Consider the following 18,805-nt stretch of genomic DNA (forward strand, 5'->3'; position numbering starts at 1 on the left):
TGATGGCAAATGTCTTCAGAATAAGGCTAAGTGAAAAATGTAGGCTACAAAGGCGTATAGCAGAATGATTTTAATTTTATTAAAAGTATAAATAAGTGTGTTAGCCTGTTCTCACACTACCATAAAAAAATGCCTATGACTAGATAATTTATAAAGAAAAGTGGTTTAATTGGCTCATGGTTCTACAGGCTGTACAGGAAGCATGACAGCTTCCAAAGAGGCCTTAGGAAACTTTTAATCATGGCAGAAGGCAAAGGGGAAGCCAGCATTTCTTTTCCTTACCCCAGAGCAGGAGGAAAGGAAGGAGGGGAGGTGCTACTCATTTTTAAACAACCAGATTGTGTGAGAACTCTATCATGAGAACAGCACCAAAGGGATGGCTCTAAATCACTCATGAGGACTTCACTCCCATGATCCTATTGCCTTCTACCAGGCCCTTTCTCCAACACTGGGAATTCCAATTCGACATGAGATTTGGGTGGGGACACAGATCCAAACCATATCAATTAGTCTATGTATGAAATATCTAGAAAAAATACAACAAAATCATTCCAGTCTTCTTCCTTCTGTGATAAAAGTCTAAGTGATTTATGTTTTCTACTTTTCTTTTTTGTTGTTTTTTTTTGAGATGGAGTCTCACTCTGTCTCCCATGCTGGACTGCAGTGGCGTGATCTTGGCTTACTGCAAGCTCTGCCTCCCAGGTTCATGGCATTCTCCTGCCTCAGCCTCCCGAGTAGCTGGGACTACAGGCGCCCATCACCACACCCAGCTATTTGTGTGTGTGTGTGTGTGTGTGTGTGTGTGTGTGTGTGTATTTTTAGTAGAGACGGGGTTTCACTGTGTTAGCCAGGATGGTCTCAATCTCTTGACCTTATGATCCGCCCACCTCAGCCTCCCAAAGTGCTGGGATTACAGGTGTGAACCACCGCACCTGGCCATGTTTTCTACTTTTTAACTTTCAATGTTTTTCAAATTTTTTTCATAGATACAGTTCATGTGAATCATAAAAAAATTAAAATTATTTTAATCAATAAGTTTCCTCAGATACTTATGAATTGGTAATAGTGTTACAGTGTGATCCATATTAACCGCTAATGATCATAATAAATCCTTAATTCTAAACTAAATGTCAAAATGATTTTTTTAATATTTAACACAAATAAATTGTCTAAGTATATATTGAGCAACTACTAAGTAAACAGTGCCATGAAATGTGAAAGAAGTGAGATTGATGATCAGAGGAATCAGTATGTAAGCCATCTAAAATATAGGAGCCAGATTTCAGGATAATCATGGAAACAGAAAAATGGACTAGGGAAGAACAAGTAATGAACTATCGTGTTAGATATGGGAGCACATTCTGGTTAGATGACATTGTGGGGTTGGCTTATCCATTAAAGTACAGTAGGTGCAATGCTGGGACCCACAACAATTAAATTTCCTTTATAATGCAAAGAAAACTAACTTCCAGGTTAAAAAACTAACTTTATGCCAACGCAATTGTAAAATATAATTTTGTGGCCCTGATTCAATGACTTGCTAAAAATTAGCATTTAAGGAAGCAATTCCAATATCTCTAGAGAACACAGATGAGAAACTGCCTAAGCCCAGCAAGACCATATATAACTATGGTACAGCAAACTATCAATGAAATGAGAAGCCAGAAACAGAGAGCAGCTGTAAATTATAAGATCGGTAAAAGAAACAGAGTATCTTGACAAGGGATTTGACAAGTCATTGTAACAGTAGATGTGGATCTGATGACAATACAGTTCTGTAGAGTTGTGGTTGCTCAACCCCAAGAGAATTCTCTGTGACTGAGTTGCAGGCATCATCCTTCAAGACCTCCTGTTCTACTTGAGTGAAGACATTCTTTTCAAAATTTCACATTGCACAAAATTGAGACAAACTACTATGCCGATTTACAGAATTAAGTTTTCAGAGTGAAAGACTGAAAATAGTGACATAAACAATTACAAATGTAATGTTCAATAAATGAATTGCAAAAGTACACAATGGAGAAATGTATATTCAAGAAGTTCTATGAAGGAGGGGTGGATAGGTGGGTAGTTCACTCTAAGACCAAGATGGGCTCAGAAAACAATGTCACTGCTGCTAAAACAAGCAAACAAGTGCAAACTTCGACTTGGACTTTGATTGAAATATAATCTCTAGATCAAGGAAAATTACTATGTTCAATTCTACATATTATTTTTAGACGGAAGTTGCTATATTGTGACAAAGACACAAGAGATAAATAGGTTGACAAGCAGTCCATAAGCCACTGTTATCTGAAGAATTGGGATGTCTGGCCTGAAGAAGCGAGGGGTGTGTGTGTGTGTGTGTGTGTGTGTGTGTGTGTGTGTGTGTGTATTGACTGGGGGTGGGGCTTTGGTTGGGCTGTAACGGCTGACCCTAAATGTCTGATGATGAGTTACCATGTAAAACAGGAATCATTCTTATTTTGAATAATTTCTGAAAAAAAAAAAAAGGTTAACCACTGTAGAGGAAAGGATTTTCACTATACTATGAATGAAATATTTTCTATGAGAGTTTCCCAGTAATAAAATTCCTGGAAAAGTAGTGAATTATTTTGTACTAAAAATATGCAAGCACAAATCAGATTATTGATCAATAATGCTATAGAAGTGATTCTTGTAATAGGCATGCAGTGGGACAGGATGAGCTCTCATATTCTTTCAGAGTAGAATATGTTATTGAATAGAGACACATACAAAAGACACAGTGAAGAAGAAAATGACAAGGGTTTGTGGGAGACCAGATACGGAAAGGCAAAGGAAAGAAATGAAAATCACAGCATGATGGTGTATGCCACACATCATAGGCTAAAATACAAGGGATACCAACTGGTGAGTTCCCCATCACACATTGTCCATGTCCTTATCCCTGTTGTACACCCAGCTCAGCCCTTTGCAGGGCACAGCTCGATGAAGCCACACCAGGGAATCAATGCAGGCTCACTGTTAAGTTAATTTATCTGCCTTCTCTTTCAGTGACTGTCAGAATCACCAAGAGCACAGCCAGAGTGTCATGAGCAGGTAAACTTTATAAGCAGTCAGCTCTTCAAAATCAAATGCTCTCAGTCCAAGGCAAGGAAAAGCAGAATATACAAAAGAAAATCTGAGAATTATTATTGTGAGTTGTGGTGGATACTATTAAGCGATGCCATTTACGATCATCAAAATAATGCATACTGTCCCCTGGAATTTATTTTCTGACATGAAAACAACTGGAAAAAACTAGGGCTTTTATCAATGTCTCATTTTAAGAAATGTGGATTAAGTATGAATAATTATAGAAAGAAATCAAAAGACAATAAATCAAAGTGGAAGGCAGCTTTAGACTTTTCAGCCTTGAAGTGTAAGCCTGAATGTTCAAGTTTTATTCATTCATATGCAGTTTATATTATTAGCATTTAATTATATAAAGCTGCAAATTTGGTTTTACAGTGAAATAAATTTTTTAATACCTGTTCCCTTTTCCATAAAATAAAAGGTTTAATCAACATGATTGCTACAGCCCATTTCAATTCTGAAATTCAACAGTTAATAGGTTATATCTACTATTTACTATAGCCACCAGAGTAGACAATTTTGAGAGATCTTGTTCGAATTCGTCTCAAATCATTTTCAGATACTCATTAGCAGGCAAGAGTTTAAATAATGGAAGCTATTATTTCCCAACTACCATCAGTATGCAAATCTCAAAGAAAGATGATAGAAGCAAACAGTCTCAACTATTAGAAGCATGGCTTTCATGTCAATAGGTTGAGGGTATAGAAGAAAATGTTGATGGAACCTAGAAATGCTCTTTCCACTCACACCATACAATGGTGCTTGTGGAATTAATTTCTTTTAAGAATCAAATAGGAGGCTTTAAGTCTGATTTGTGTGATTTCCCAGCTGCCTTTCTGGGGAGCCAGGAGTTTTATTATGAAGCCTTATGGTGATCCAGAAGTTGAAGGGATAATTATTCTTGTTAAACTTCACATTGCAGTAAGATATCTTCCTAGAAATATAAGAATATGAAATAAGACTTAAAATCGGATTCTGCTATTCACAATTATGTGTGCCTTTTGACTATTTGAGCATATTCAGCATAGAAAACATGCCCATTAAGTGACATAAACTTCTACACTAGCTGAGAAATATCATGGTATAAACTCTAAAAACGAAGTACATGATTGAACATTTTGGCTCAAAGCCATATGTTTCTGTGAGCTCAGAATGAAAGATAAGATAAAAGCAAGGACTGTAAAAGTATCTAAAAATACATCATATGATACAAGATTTTCAAAATAAAAAAAGACAGTTAAAAATGGTGCAGAGAACCTTAATAGCCTTCGAAGTGTACCTTAACAATAATAACTCAAATGTCCCTGAGAGAACCTGACTAACAGTTAGCAAGAAATCCCTATTAACCTTTGCAAGCTTCAGATGATGACATGCTCGCATCATTTCATGTAATAGATGAACAGGAAATCAAGCAAGACTGTTTCGGAGTAGTTGCAATATTGCAATATAGAGAATCTGCTGCAGGGTAGATGATCGACAAATGTTAAGTTTCCCTGGGAGAGCACCATCTCTAACGATTATCCTTGGATATTTTCTGAAAACAGTACATTTCTGGTAAATCAAAAATTCAATCAGAATATTCCTCCACAGTTTAATTCTAAGCTACTCTGGTTCTGTGATATTTGATATACACCATCATTTTAAATCCAAGTCGCTTGTTCCAAAGAACCTTAAAGAGTTACTGAAATTAGAAACCTACTCACTGTTAAGATGAACAGTGGCAAACACATACTGCAGGGTCCAGAAATTAGGTCTGGTGTTTCCATAGTCACAGGACTTGTTCTTCACCAAACAGTAGTTGTCAAACTTTAGTAAACATGAGAATCACTCGGAGAGTTTCTTGAAAATGGTGATGCTCTATGCTAACTCCCATTCTTTAGTAGGGCCTAGAAATCTGCATTTTAACTATCATCCGGGTATTTTGGAAACACATTTGTTCTCAGAGTATACTTGGAGAAACCATGTCCAAAAAATATGTGGCTGCTTCTCAATGAACTTTGTCTGCTAAAATTAGGAGACATAGAATCTTAGCATCAATGTGATTGTCTGAGTGGATTTCAAATGCAATGGCATGCTAGTTCTGCCTTGGACAGATTTTCATAATTGAGTGGCTTAGGTGGGGACCCAATATAACTAATCTGAATGTGATTGATGCCACAGCTGATAAAGCTGAACTATACTCACTAATGCACTACGCTCTGGGAGCTTCTTTATGCTGGAGGCTGGGACTGTTGCCCAGACACTGTGATTGTAATGAAGATAGGCATGGGTCTTTAATGTTTTCCACCTCCTACTCCAAATGCTGAAAAATGGTTAGTATTGAGTATTTTTATACATAGCAAGAACAAGATAGACTGAGTTGGAAATTCTAGTCCCATATATCCCACTGACAATATTCTAACATAATTTCTTTTATAATGTTCTATTAAAATGATTGATGTCAAATTAAACCTTTGGAATGGTGGCTGGCCATGTGAAAGAGTGACAGTTGGCCAGGATGCCATTATTAACATTCTGCATTCAGACTGATTTAACAACCCTGCCCCATTCAGTATTATATGTGTGCATTTACCCCAATTTGTACTTCCTAAAAAATGCTCTTCAATGAATAAATTGGCTCATGACAGCTATTCCTAACCTTTTTCTAAATCTTATTTGTAAATAAGGCTCAGCCACCTAGCAATCAAAAGGTTGTTATAGATTACTTTGTGGAATTTTTACTGATCCAAGTTATTTCTTAAAAGAAGATTCTTCTTTTGGAAAATCATTCATTATGTATTTTCTATCTATATACCGGTCAGGCTTTAAAAACCATGTCATCCAAAATGGAGACAAAAGAAAATCAAAGAGGTAAATTGAATATGCCAAATTTTGGAGAGGAAAAACATCATTATATTCAAACCTGATGCATTTCATCACCTAAGTGGCATCCCTTAGACCTCCAGTGCACTGGCAAGCTCTGGAAACCACCTGATCCAAGCTATCAGAACACCAAAACACCTGAATGCTATGTCTAAAATTAGACTACTGAAATTCTCCCTGGATTGTCACTTTGCTTTATTACAAACACATTTTCTCTCTGGGCGGGGCGGGGGGTCACAGTTGCTTTAAATGAGTAAAGAGTGCCACCAAGCGGCAGCATATGATATTCATAAATCAATTCTATTTTCCTTTAGAAAAAATATACTTTACTTTTGTTAATTGTGCTGACATCCTTTTTTTTTTTTTTTTGTAGTGGAAGATTTTAATTTAACTTTAGCAAATTTTAGAGCAAGTTACAAAAAGTAAAAATAGCACATGACTAATGTAATTAATACATTAAGATAATTAATGTATTAACTGCAGTTAACATTTTGCAGAGAATGTAAACCCATTTTGATTAGTACATAGAATATTTACCCAAAATGACAGTATTTCTGTGCTGACATTCTTAAGACAGACAGGATTACTTGCATGACTTAAAACATTTAATTTAAATGTTCAAGTTATATCTCAGTAAAAAAGCATATTTTGCTACATTGATGAGCAAATTTACTATGATACATTTTTTAAACATGAAAGTTCTATCTGCAGTATTTGTAAAAAGGACAGTCATGCATTGCTTAACAATGGGGATACATTCTGAGAAATTTAGCATTAAGCAATTTTATCCTTGTGGGAACATCATAGCACGTATTTATACAAACCTGGATACTATAGTATACTACACACCTAGGCCATGTGGTATAGCCTATTGCTCCTAAGCTACAAACCTGAACAGTGTGTTACTGTTCAGTAGGCAAATTGTAACATAATGGTAAGTGTTTGTGTATTTAAAAATATCTAAACAGTACAGAAAATAAAGTATAAAAGATATTTTTTATAAAGCACACCTCTATAGGGCACTTACCATGAATGGAGTTTGCAAGATTGGGAGGTGCCCTGGGTGAGTCAATGAGTGAATGGTTAGTGAAGAATGGAATGTGTTAGTAACGGAATGTGAGGTCTAGGACATTCGTGTACACAACTACAGGCTTTAGAAACACTGTACACTTAGGCTACACTAAATTTATTTTAAATTCTTTCTTTCTTCAATAATAAATTAACCTTGACTTCCTGGAACTGTTTACAAACTTTTCAATTTTTTTTTTTTTTTTTTTTTACTTTTTGACTCTTGAAATAACACTTAGCTTACACACATATTGTATAGCTATACAAAAATATTTTCTTTCTTTATATTCTTATTCTATAAGCTTTTTCTATTTTAAAAAGTTTTTATTTTTATTCACTTTATAAAAATTTCTGTTAAAAATTAAGACACACACACACATATTAGCCTAAGGATCATGAACATCACTGTCTTTCCCCTCCACGTCTTGTCCCACTGGATGGCCTTCAGGAACAATAGCAGGCATGGAGTTGCTATATCATCTCCTATGATAACAGTGCCTTCCTCTGGAATACTTTCTGAAGAACCTGTCTCAGGCTGTTTTACAGTTAAATTTTTTTATAAGCAGAAGGAGTACACTCTAGGATTACAATAAAAGTATAGTACAGTAAATACATAAACCAGTAACAGTTGCTTATTATCATTATCAAGTATTATGTACTATACATAATTCTATATGCTATATTTTATGCAACTGGCAGCACGGTAAATTTGTTTATACCACCATTACCGCAAACATGAGAGTAATGCATTTCACCGTGACATTATGATGCCTATGACATGACTAGGTGATAGGAGTTTTTCAGCTCCATTATAATCTGTAGGACCACCAACAGATATGTGGTCTATTGTTGACTGAAATGTCATTATGCAGAGCATAACTGTATTAATAAGAATCCAATTTCCAAATCTTATTAGCTATGTAGTGACTATTGGTATGGAAACCTGCAGTTTCCAGACAAAACTTTTTTATTATACAAAATGTTGTTTCTGTCCAGATATTTCAAGAATATCAGATCAGGGGCAAAAGGGTAATATTTTTTAAGTATGTATTTCATAATCCCAGCAATGCTGATGTCTAATCCCAGCTCCAAACTGAGGGGAAATAAGATATTCTCATTATCCCAACTTCCTTTTCAAAGGACTGTGTGATTTTGTGAAAATAAAGTCCATAGATAGTCCTCTAAATCTATTAGAGTGATTAGTTCTGCTTCTGTGTTCATGTATCCCCTCATTAAACAAACATGTACTGAGCATCTACCCTGCCAAGAACAGTGCCAAGAAGAAAATGACTAGACCAGTCCCTGTCCTAATGATAATCGTAACAAGCTGGGGTCCCTTGGTTCTGATTAGCTCTGTTGGAAACTTCAAGCTTTCTAAATCAAGACAATTGTATTTATAAGAATGCATTATATTTGTGAACATTTTCTAAAGCTTTCAGAATGATTTTGCATTTATAATTTCACTTACAGTCACAATGACTTTGACCATGTGCAATAGCTGTGAGAGCTGTTAATTATTATCCTCATATATAGTGCAGGATGTGGTTAAATGACTTACCTAAGATGTCATAGGAAGGTGGTACCAATATCAAAATTAAAATCTTCTAACTTCCTAAACTGTGGTCTTTCTAGGAGGCATTGCTCCCTATGGGAAACACATTAAAATTAGCATGATATTTCGAACAAGGTCATTATCACAGGAAGTTCTACAATAATTATAATGATGCTGACACTTTGTAAAATATTTTTGGAACTCTTGTTTTAAATTTCTCTTACAAGGAATATAAGAAAATCAGTCTCATTACATATTTCATTCAACAGAGATTTACTCAGTATCTGTCACTTGCATGCACTACACTGGGTGATATCAGGATATAAAGATGATCCGGTTGGCAAGAAATTTACAATTTAGTAGGCACAATGAGAAATGTAGCACTGGTGCTTTTTTACTTAATAGGTTTGCATGGACATTGCTTAGGTACAATGCATATTGCACTTTACTGAATGTAAAGTGTTGTTAAACACACTATTTTATGTTCCAATAAGAGAAAATCACTGACAATTAAACTGTGATGAGTTGCTTTCCCACAATTTAAAAAAAGTTTACATTTATTTTAATAGCCATTTAGTCTTATTTTGACAGAAATCTTCTTTAACATATTAGTCCATTGCATATATAAAAAGAAAAGTATAGCAAAATAAATTGGTTAAGGCAATAATTCATAATAATCCCAACTGCTGCCTCATGGTTAGTAATTGTCAAACACCAGTGATTATTATATATTCTCCGAGTTGAGAGTTAAAATGTAAAAAATAAAAGGATTTTTAGAATAATTTAAGTGCATATTTTCTGATCAGTTTCCAAAACAGTCATTGTGTAATGGAGCTAGAACAACTCATGAAAGAAAATGATATAATGCTTTAACTCCTTTACTTTTGTCTTTGGGTGCTATTATTAATCACCACAGTAGTTAAGAGCATACATTACAGAGTCCATGAGGCCCAAGTATTGGTTCTACTGCTTACAAACTATGTAACCTTTTGGCAGATAAATGAACCTTTCTGAGCTTCAGAACCCCCACATGTAAAAATGGGAATAATGAAATAATGAAATTTAAGCATTAAATGAAATAATATACTAACACACTTAACACATAGCCAGTAGTACTTTTATATTGGAGTGTGGCTAAGCTCTGGTTATTCTTCTCAATAAAATAATGATTTTAAACTGTTGAGTGCAGGAATAGTTAAAAAGGCTGTTTTCTCCCCTCTCCAGTGATAGAATGTGCAGCATCACCCGTTCAGCTGACTCTTGAAAGTCTTGGATCCCACTTTCACCAAGGTAAGAAAAGAATTAACTGCTCTGGCTTAAAGCCATTCCTGAGTAGCTAACAATTGACAGTAAGAATAAATAAACCTGAGAGAGAAATTCAGTTTCCGAATTCATCCCTTATCTTCAAACATTTAAATATTAAGAAGACTATACACAAGGATGTTTATCCCTAATATATTCATACAGTCATAATCACAGTATTCAAAAAAAAAACTGAATTTAAACACTATCAAATAAACTACCCCAGTCAGGAGAGGTACAAACTGAAAAAAATAAAATAAAAATATCGGAAAGCCTGCCTTTTCAGATAAGGTGAGCACCAGAATCATGATAATGAAGAACAGTTTAGGAAAAGCAAGCAAGGCAGAGAATCTAAATCAGCTGGTTACAGTGAGCTCCCGGGTGACGGATAGCCTGGCTGCTGCCTTTGCTTCCCTAGTCCACCTCTGTGAGGGGTGGAACCAGGCCAAGCCCATAAATCAGACACAGCCTCGAGGTTGGGACTTGTTAATAGAACATAAAGACAAACTTCAGAGACAACCTGCACCTCTCAACCCTCCCTAAGGCTGGCGAGGCCAAATATCCTAAGGCACTGAAAGCCGTTTCTGGGTCACTTTCTAAGTAGGAAATGAAGCTTTAATTTTAACTATTCCTCCGCTGCAGATGCCTGATTACCATCATTAGCCCTTACCACATATTATATGCTTTTTTAATTTAAAATATATGTAATTATAAAGAACAAACATATTTTACTAATGCAATATAAATCTTAGTATTTCTGAAAATGTATTTATTAACTATGAACACTTTCTAGTCATTTTCATTGAAAAAGAAGGCAAAATAATCCTATGGATAGGAGTAAGTAAAATGGACAAATAAACTCATATTTGTAAAGGTGTACAGTATTTATTTCCATTTCACCAGAGGAAGTAGATATGTCTGTTTCATTATTCATACACCATGATTTTAGTTTTCCTGCTTGCTAAATATAAAGAATGTTCTAAGCCCCCAGGCAACAGATTTCAGTAAGTGATGCCTGAAAATCATTCACTGAATTACAGCAAACAAATAAATAAATAAATAAATCATAGAAGATGTGAGTAACAATGTTCAGGGTTTCCTTTTCTGTGGAGCATTGTAACTACAATTCCTTTGACATCAAGAACTAGTCAGCCTTTGTGTATTATGAATGCTTATATAGCAAATTAATATAATATGAACTTAATAAAAACAATTTTACCTATGCCTCTGTTCTCAAAGGTGAAAAACCCCTTAATAGTTGGTCTACTGTGAACCTAAATGTTGTAATAAGGTCAAAATAATAATAAAGCAATTTTTACATTAATAGTCTTCTCAATGCTAAAATCATAGTAACTCTGGATTGTTCTCATAAGAAGCTACATTAGTTTAAAATTCAGGACACAAAATCAAGCACAGTTCTTTCTGTATAGTTGTTTCTTAGTCTGTCCCTCAAGTAGCATATTTTTCATGCCCTTTTTAACTTAGACATAATGAGAAAGGCTACATTAAAATATTAAACAGATTTAAGTTTCTGATCTATTCATGGTCTTAGGTAGAAAACTTACATTTAAAATTATCAGTGAAGAATTAAAAACTATTTTATTAAGGCTATCCATTAATCCATGTCATCCTGATCTGGTCTAATTACAACAGTAAATTCTGTCCAGGCAATATTACATTTCAGCTCTGAAGAAGATTGGGAATTTCACTGATGTAGCATAAGCACATTCAAAATGGAGGGAAAATATTTCCCATAGAATGCTATTCATGATGTCCTGATCATAATATGCAGGAGCTTTTAGTTTGGTTTCAGTGTCCCCAAAACTCATTTTGGAAACTTAATTTCCAGTATGGCAATGTTGGGAGATGGAACCTGGAGGAAGTAGGCTGTAATAGGAGGCACTGGGTCATGAGTGCTGCCCTTGTGAATGGCTTGATGCCATTCTTGAAGTAGTGGGTGAGTTTTTGCTCTCTGGAGACTGTATTAGTCTCCAGAAACTAATCCACAAGAGTAGGTTTCTATTAAAAAAGGCCAGCCTCTCATGTGTGTCCCTCTCTTTGCATGCACTTGCTTCTCCTTACCCTTTCTGCAATAAGTTTAATTCACATGAGACCCTCACCAGATAGGCTGCCCAGCTTTGGACTTCCCAGGCTCCAGAATCAGGAGCCAAATGAACTATTTTTCTTTGCAAATTGCCCACTCTCAGGCATTCTCTTACAGGAACACAAAATGAACAACGACAGTTTTGAAGCTTCCAAGGCAATGAGAGAAGAAAATCAGTAGTGAGAGAGAGGGTTATCAAGAAATATATGAAGGTCAATGAAGTGAAGATCATCAGGTATACCTTCGGCTGTTGTCAAAGCATTTTTGCCCTATCTGTTGTTCATTTGAAAATGGATATGACCTGATTATCTCTAATAGAAATCTCATCAAAAAATATCTTTCTTACGGGCTCTGACACAAGCCTGAAATATACAAAATGCTAACTCCTTTAGGTCAAAATATACACTATTTTTTATTTCAGCCATTATCATTTTGGTTTCCATTTGTTGATTAGATTGCCAGTAACTTGATAGAGCTGCAAAATATTAGTATAGAGGTGAGGAAAACTTTGATGACAAAAGGAAGATAAAGTCTGAAAAGATATAAAGAACTTCCAGAAATATCGTTGAAGAAAAATAGCAGTATTTGTGGAAGGATGGGAGCTGAGACTTGGCCTCTGAGAAGGCTGTACTGAGTACCCAGAAAGAGTACTAAGATAAAGAAAAGGACTAGTTAAAATCAGAACTGGAAGGAGGGGCGCCAAAGATCAAGTACGCCTAATTCCCCGAAGTTCTCTAAGTTTGGCCTTAACCATTAATAGAATAGATGCCAATCAATTCTGATGACTCTCAGCTCACTCTTGAAAGCAAAAACAAGAGCATATTGAATGTATGGATGCATTATATGCATTAGAATATGATGTAAGAGACTACAATGATATCCTAAGTTTTTATACTTAAAAATCTCTTTATTGTTTGCTGTAGTATTACAAGCCATTTAAAGGTTTGGAAAGACAGAATGATAAGATCTAAACCACAAAATAACCACCAGTGGAACTCTGATTGATTTAGATAGACATGGTAGCCACACAAATGACTGGTGGCTGTCAATCATCTAGTGAAGACCAGAAAATGTGTTTTTTGTGATCTTTTCCTCAATTTCTTCTCTCGACTCTTCCTCAGAAAGCAGCGGAACTATCTACCTAAAGGGATTTTCAAGTCAACATATGGGACTAAATAAGAAACTCTTTATACTCAGCATTTGGGAAGAGATTTAGCTAAGATGTAGGCAAGAAAGAGGGGAAAAGTGAAGGGTTCTTGGTGATATATATGGAAAAACAAGGACAAAAATTCGTGTGTGAGGCAATGGTTTTTAATTGCTTTCTAATGGCTGGACATTCATCTTATTTGATCTATATTAAAGCCAGGTGGAGAATAAAACCTGCCTGCATTAATTCTATCACCTTCCCTAATTCCTAATTGCCATTTAACCATGGGAAGCCATAACTACCAAAAAGGTGGGCAGAGAAAGCAGAAGATATACGGTTTTATTTTTTATGTAATGTGTGCTAAAATATACGACATCAGAAATGAAAAAAAGAAAACTAAAGCTATTATGTGAAACACTAGACTGAGCAGGGATTGATTGCAGATAATTTTAATTCATTTATTCAAATACAAGTTCTTAAGACCAAAATTGAGCTCTTTTTCTGTAGGAAGCCCTGCTGGCTTCCAAAAGAGAGGTACTGTATTGAATGAAGGGACTGGGGGTTAAGTCTCACACAACTGTACAGTCTTAGCATGGGGCTGGTTTTCACGTAAGAGTACTGTGGCAAATTGATTTTCCTACATTCTATTCCCACTAAATGGTGTTTTAGTACAGGACTGCAAGGCTTCATTTGACTTATATAAATAATTTACCAATTCCTACCTACTTGAGAGAAAGTACTCTTCAGTGAATTTAAAGGACTTGATTACTCCATCCACTTTCTGAAATTTGAAGGAATGATGTAAAAATCACTTTGCTACCGGCCCTAGATAAGGTTTCTAAAATAACCTTCCACACAGTTCTTACTACCTTAAGCAGTATACAAAATAAATTTATGTGTTGAGGAAAAGCAGCATAATTGTTAATTCTGGGATCATCCTGGGAGGAATCATTATAACATATGCATAACATTGTAGGATATGACCTCTTATTGAAAAACATCATTTGGTTTCTTCATTCGACATCAAAATAAGTAAGTCAGACTCCTTTTCTCTTCCTTTCTGTGAGTAACTTCTAAATGGAAAAATGGCAATCTATTTTTGTGCTGGTCATATTTGTTTTCTTTAAATACTAGAAATAAAATGAGAGATCAATTAAGCCAAGAAACATATAAAGTAGTGAAAAGTTATGAAGTTCTCCCATTTTTTATTGTTAATAAAAAAGCTATATCAAAATCTGCCTTCTACCTTTTCTTCTAAAAGGCTCAAAACAAATTGTGAAAGAATGTTCATTGGTACTTTATGTACTTGCTCCCTCAAAGGAATCCTCTTAAAAATAACATACTGTAATTATCTAAATCGTGGGTTCACAGAACTGTTAGGCATTTCTTCTTTCCTCCCCAACTCAACTATTCTCAACATTGCTTTTATTTCTCTCTTGAAGCTTATATAAATTGGGGGGAAAACTTTTTCATATTTTCCCAGATGTTTCCTGAAAAAATTCTTTTCCAGAAACTATTTTGAAGCTTTCACTTTGTTTTCAAGTGCATTTATATGTTGTTTATGCACATGTTTTCTTTCACTAAATCACTAATAATCCCATCCTGGGCAGCTCAAGGTTAGCTGCCCTACTCTATTAATCTCTATAAAATTGGCTCCTACATGTGTCCAGTTTTCATGCAGGGTAAAAATAGAAGTCTGTACACAGTTTCATCTTCACATCTTCTGCTTCATTTCTTGGCTATCCACCGGACTTTTTATGTTCTATAGCTTGTCCCCTGGAAATACGTTAGAAATATGTCCATATGTGTGATAATCCCTCATATATCCAAACGACTAAGCCATCTCCCTTATTTTAAACTGCAGAAAAGTTTAAAATAGCGTTTTTCAGACAGTTTGAGTAGAAAACAGAATTTTATAAGTTTACCTCTTTTGTATTCACCTTGAAATAATTAGTAATAAATAAATTCAAAAATTTTTAACCTGTTCTTAATGAGTTTTAAATCATAGAGTTTTTGGTGTGATGGGGTACCCTATGCCAAAAGTTATTGATTGAAAAAAATCACCAAAGTAAAACAAAGTCAAGAACTTTATCTTTGGCAAATAGCTCTTCCCTAAGTAAAGAACAGGGCCTACAGCTCCTTACTTCAGAAATATTTTGCATATTAGAAAATGGGGGAAACCATTGGGACAGTTTTTTAGGGCAATAGAATTAACCAGGTCACTGAATTGCTTTATTTCACAGAATTCAATGCTGGCAAAGAGGTGTCCCTTTAAAATTCCCCCTATGCCTTTCTTCAATAGTTATCATAAAGAAAGAGAACTGAAGCTTTGAGACTTTAATTTGTTCTGCTCTCCCTTTACCTTAAGCATATGAAAATGGAATTATGTTAAATACATTGTTGGGAACATGAAAGAGATCAATTTTTAACCCTCTCCAGAGTTACACTGATCTAGTGAAAATCTTCTAAGTCTTCATACTCTGCATCATGCTTTTACTGCAGCATCATTCTCTATTAATTGGAATTTGGTGTAAGGATCATCTTGGATCCCTTTTATTGTCAAATAACAAAGGGACATGAAAAGGTGATTCTTCCAAAAGGCCTTTCCACATCACTGTTCTTAGGAGAAGACTTCTAGGAAGCCCCTGGTGCAATGTCAATTTTTTAAAATCTCTTACTTTATGTTTTTCCTTTTATCTTCAAGTTTTTAAAAAAGGGTAAGTCCTTAAGTCAGTGCAAAACAGAAAATCTCTATAAAGAAGACTGTACAGTAAATTTTGGTTGATTTTGTGATCTATTTGCCACTTCTTATGGTACTAGTAACCTATTTTTGTTCTGAGAAAGCCATCCATAATTAATCCATGCAGTGTGTGTGTGTGTGTATGTATGTGAGTTATAGAAAAAAAATTTTAATTTTGTTGGGATATTAAGTTTGAATTCAGAATTACTACATTTGTAGTTGAGTCAGAGTATCTCTAAAACACCTAAAGGAGTTGTTATTCTTATGAAGACACCAAAAGCGATATAAATACTTTTTTATAATTTTTTAATTTTTAATTTTTATGGATATGAGATATAAATACTTAATTTAAAAATCTAATTTTTTGACAATAAAGAAACCTGTGTATCTACTTTTTCATTTGCAATCAAAAGATTATTATAATTTTATTAATCATCCTAAAAAATCAACTTACGTTTGGTTCCTATTTTATTAATTTATTTTATTATTTTCTTTTTTCCACTTTCTTTGGTTATTCTTGATGTTCTTTTTCTAACTTTTTGACATGTCATCTTAGCTCGTGGATGTTCATACTTTATTCTTTTTGTTACATTTATTCATGGCTATAAATTTCTCTCTAGCATTTCTTTATCTGAATTCCACATGTTTCATAAAGGCTCTACTCCCGTGGGATTGTAGGTTATAAATACATATATTGAGTTAAGACTGTCATCAGCCTCCTTTCCAAACATACAGAAAAGGCCTGCCAAAGAATAAAGTTAATGCACAGAACAAACTAAACCCAAGAAGTCAGAAAAAAAAAAAATTGACCCATGATATCTTTGACTTTCTAGTTATATAGGAAAAAAAATTACTGTTTTGGTAAACCTTGTTGAATCAGGTTTTTGCAATTTCAAAATGAAAGAATCTTAACAAACCTGACAAAAACAAGCAATGGGGAAAGGATTCCCTATTTAATAAATGGTGTTAGGAAAACCGGTTAGCCACAGGCAGAAAACTGAAACTGGGCCCCTTTCTTACACTTCATACAAAAATTAACTCAAGATGGATTAAAGACTTAAACATAAGACCTAAAACTATAAAAACCCTAGAAGAAAACCTAGGCAATACCATTCAGAACATAGGCATGGACAAAGACTTCATGATTAAAATACCAAAAGCAATGGCAAAAGAAGCCAAAATTGACAAATGGGATCTAATTAAACTAAAGCGTTTCTGCACAGTAAAAGAAACTATCATCAGAGTGAGTAAGCAACCTACAGAATGGGAGAAAAATTTTGCAATCTATCCATCTGACAAAGGGCTAATATCCAGAATCTACAAGGAACTTAAACAAATTTACAACAAAAACACAAACAACCCCATCAAAAAGTGGGCAAAGGATATGAACAGACACTTCTCAAAAGAAGACATTGAAGCAGCCAACAAACATGAAAAAAAGCTCATCATCACTGGTCATTACAGAAATGCAAATCAAAACTACAATGAGATACCATCTCATGCCAGTTAGAATGGCGATCTTTAAAAAGTCAGGAAACAACAGACGCTAGAGAGGATGTGGAGACATAGGAACACTTTTACACTGTTGGTGGGAGTGTAAATAGTTCAACCATTGTGGAAGACAGTGTAGCAATTCCTCAAGGATCTAGAACCAGAAATACCATTTGACCCAGCAATCTCATTACTGGGTATATACTCAAAGGAATATAAATCATTCTACTCTAAAGACACATGCACACATATGTATACTGCAGCACTATTCACAAAAGCAAAGACTCGGAACCAATCCAAATGCCCATCAGTGATAGACTGGATAAAGAAAATATGGCACGTATATTTTAATGGCTATGCAGCCATTAAAAAGGATGAATTCATGTCCTTTGCAGGGACATGGATGAAATTGGAAACCATCATTCTCAGCAAACTAAAATACAAAGAATTTTGACTAATTCTATGTTAATGGCTGATAAACCCCATTGCACAAACTGTTTCTTGTTCCATAGCTTTAGAGAACCAGGTAGCATTTGAAAACCAGGATATACAACCAGTTTCCCGAGGATACTGTTTCTACTGACAGCCTCCCTGAGCCATGAAGTGTCATGAGCTATCACTTCTGAGAATCAACTAACTTCAGCACTCTTCTCTAAAAGTCTTGTTTTTGTATGTTTGGTTGGTTTTTCCCAAGCAATTTTTCTGTAATTTAAGTGAGCTTCTTCTATGGATATAAGAAAACTTGATTCTAGGTCAAGATTTCACTATAAAATAATTGTGGCTATATATGCATAGTTACCTAGAACATAAATTGCACACTTTCCCTCTGATTTCCATTCAATGATCATAATGACTTCATAAAAATAATTTCAAGCTGATCATAAATTATTTTCCACCATTCAAATAGCATTTTACTTAAAAGAATGATGCACAAATAGCATTTTAGTCAGGTTCCCAACAGGAAACAGATGGAACACTGAAGATAATTCACAGAGAGTTATCTTAACACTCAAGATAATTACATAGAGACTATTTATAAAGATATCAACAGAGTGAGGAGAGCCATAAAAGATGATTCTGTAACCAAGGTTTATTAACATCAAAGGGACAAGAGGAGGAAGCAGTTACTACAAAAGAGGAGAGAATTATGTAGGAGAGGCTACTTTGAAAGAAGCAGTTACCTTCAGTTAGAGTAACAAAAACAGTCCAAGGCACTCTTACACAGAGGAAGCCAAGGAAGTAAATTCCTTGACCTCATTCACCTACTTTCTGACAGCTTGTCATGACTTCTTATTGGTCAAACCCAACCAGAAAGGGCAATAAAGTCTGTTTCCATAATTTGTACAGGAAGTCTGGGGAAACAAATGGGGTGGGTAAAGTGTGAGAGTAGAGCTAAAGGAGTGAAGAAGTGGTAAAGAGATAAGAACATAAAAAGGAATGTAG

At 34.8% G+C, this 18,805-nt stretch overlaps 1 long non-coding RNA gene across 3 annotated transcripts in view; it reads right to left on the bottom strand.

Annotated features, from left to right (window-relative positions):
* Positions 1-18,805, bottom strand: part of LOC103217558 (uncharacterized) — a 333,833-nt gene that overhangs the window by 90,655 nt on the left and 224,373 nt on the right. Inside the window, exon 6 of one of the 3 annotated variants that reach the window (XR_012094249.1) lies at positions 8,585-8,671. The exons of the other annotated variants lie outside the window; for them this stretch is intronic. This is a non-coding gene — a long non-coding RNA (uncharacterized lncRNA). The remainder of the gene's footprint in view (positions 1-8,584; positions 8,672-18,805) is intronic. 3 annotated transcript variants of the gene reach the window in all.

This window comes from Chlorocebus sabaeus, chromosome 10 (assembly GCF_047675955.1).
Source record: "Chlorocebus sabaeus isolate Y175 chromosome 10, mChlSab1.0.hap1, whole genome shotgun sequence".
Taxonomy (NCBI): domain Eukaryota; kingdom Metazoa; phylum Chordata; class Mammalia; order Primates; family Cercopithecidae; genus Chlorocebus; species Chlorocebus sabaeus.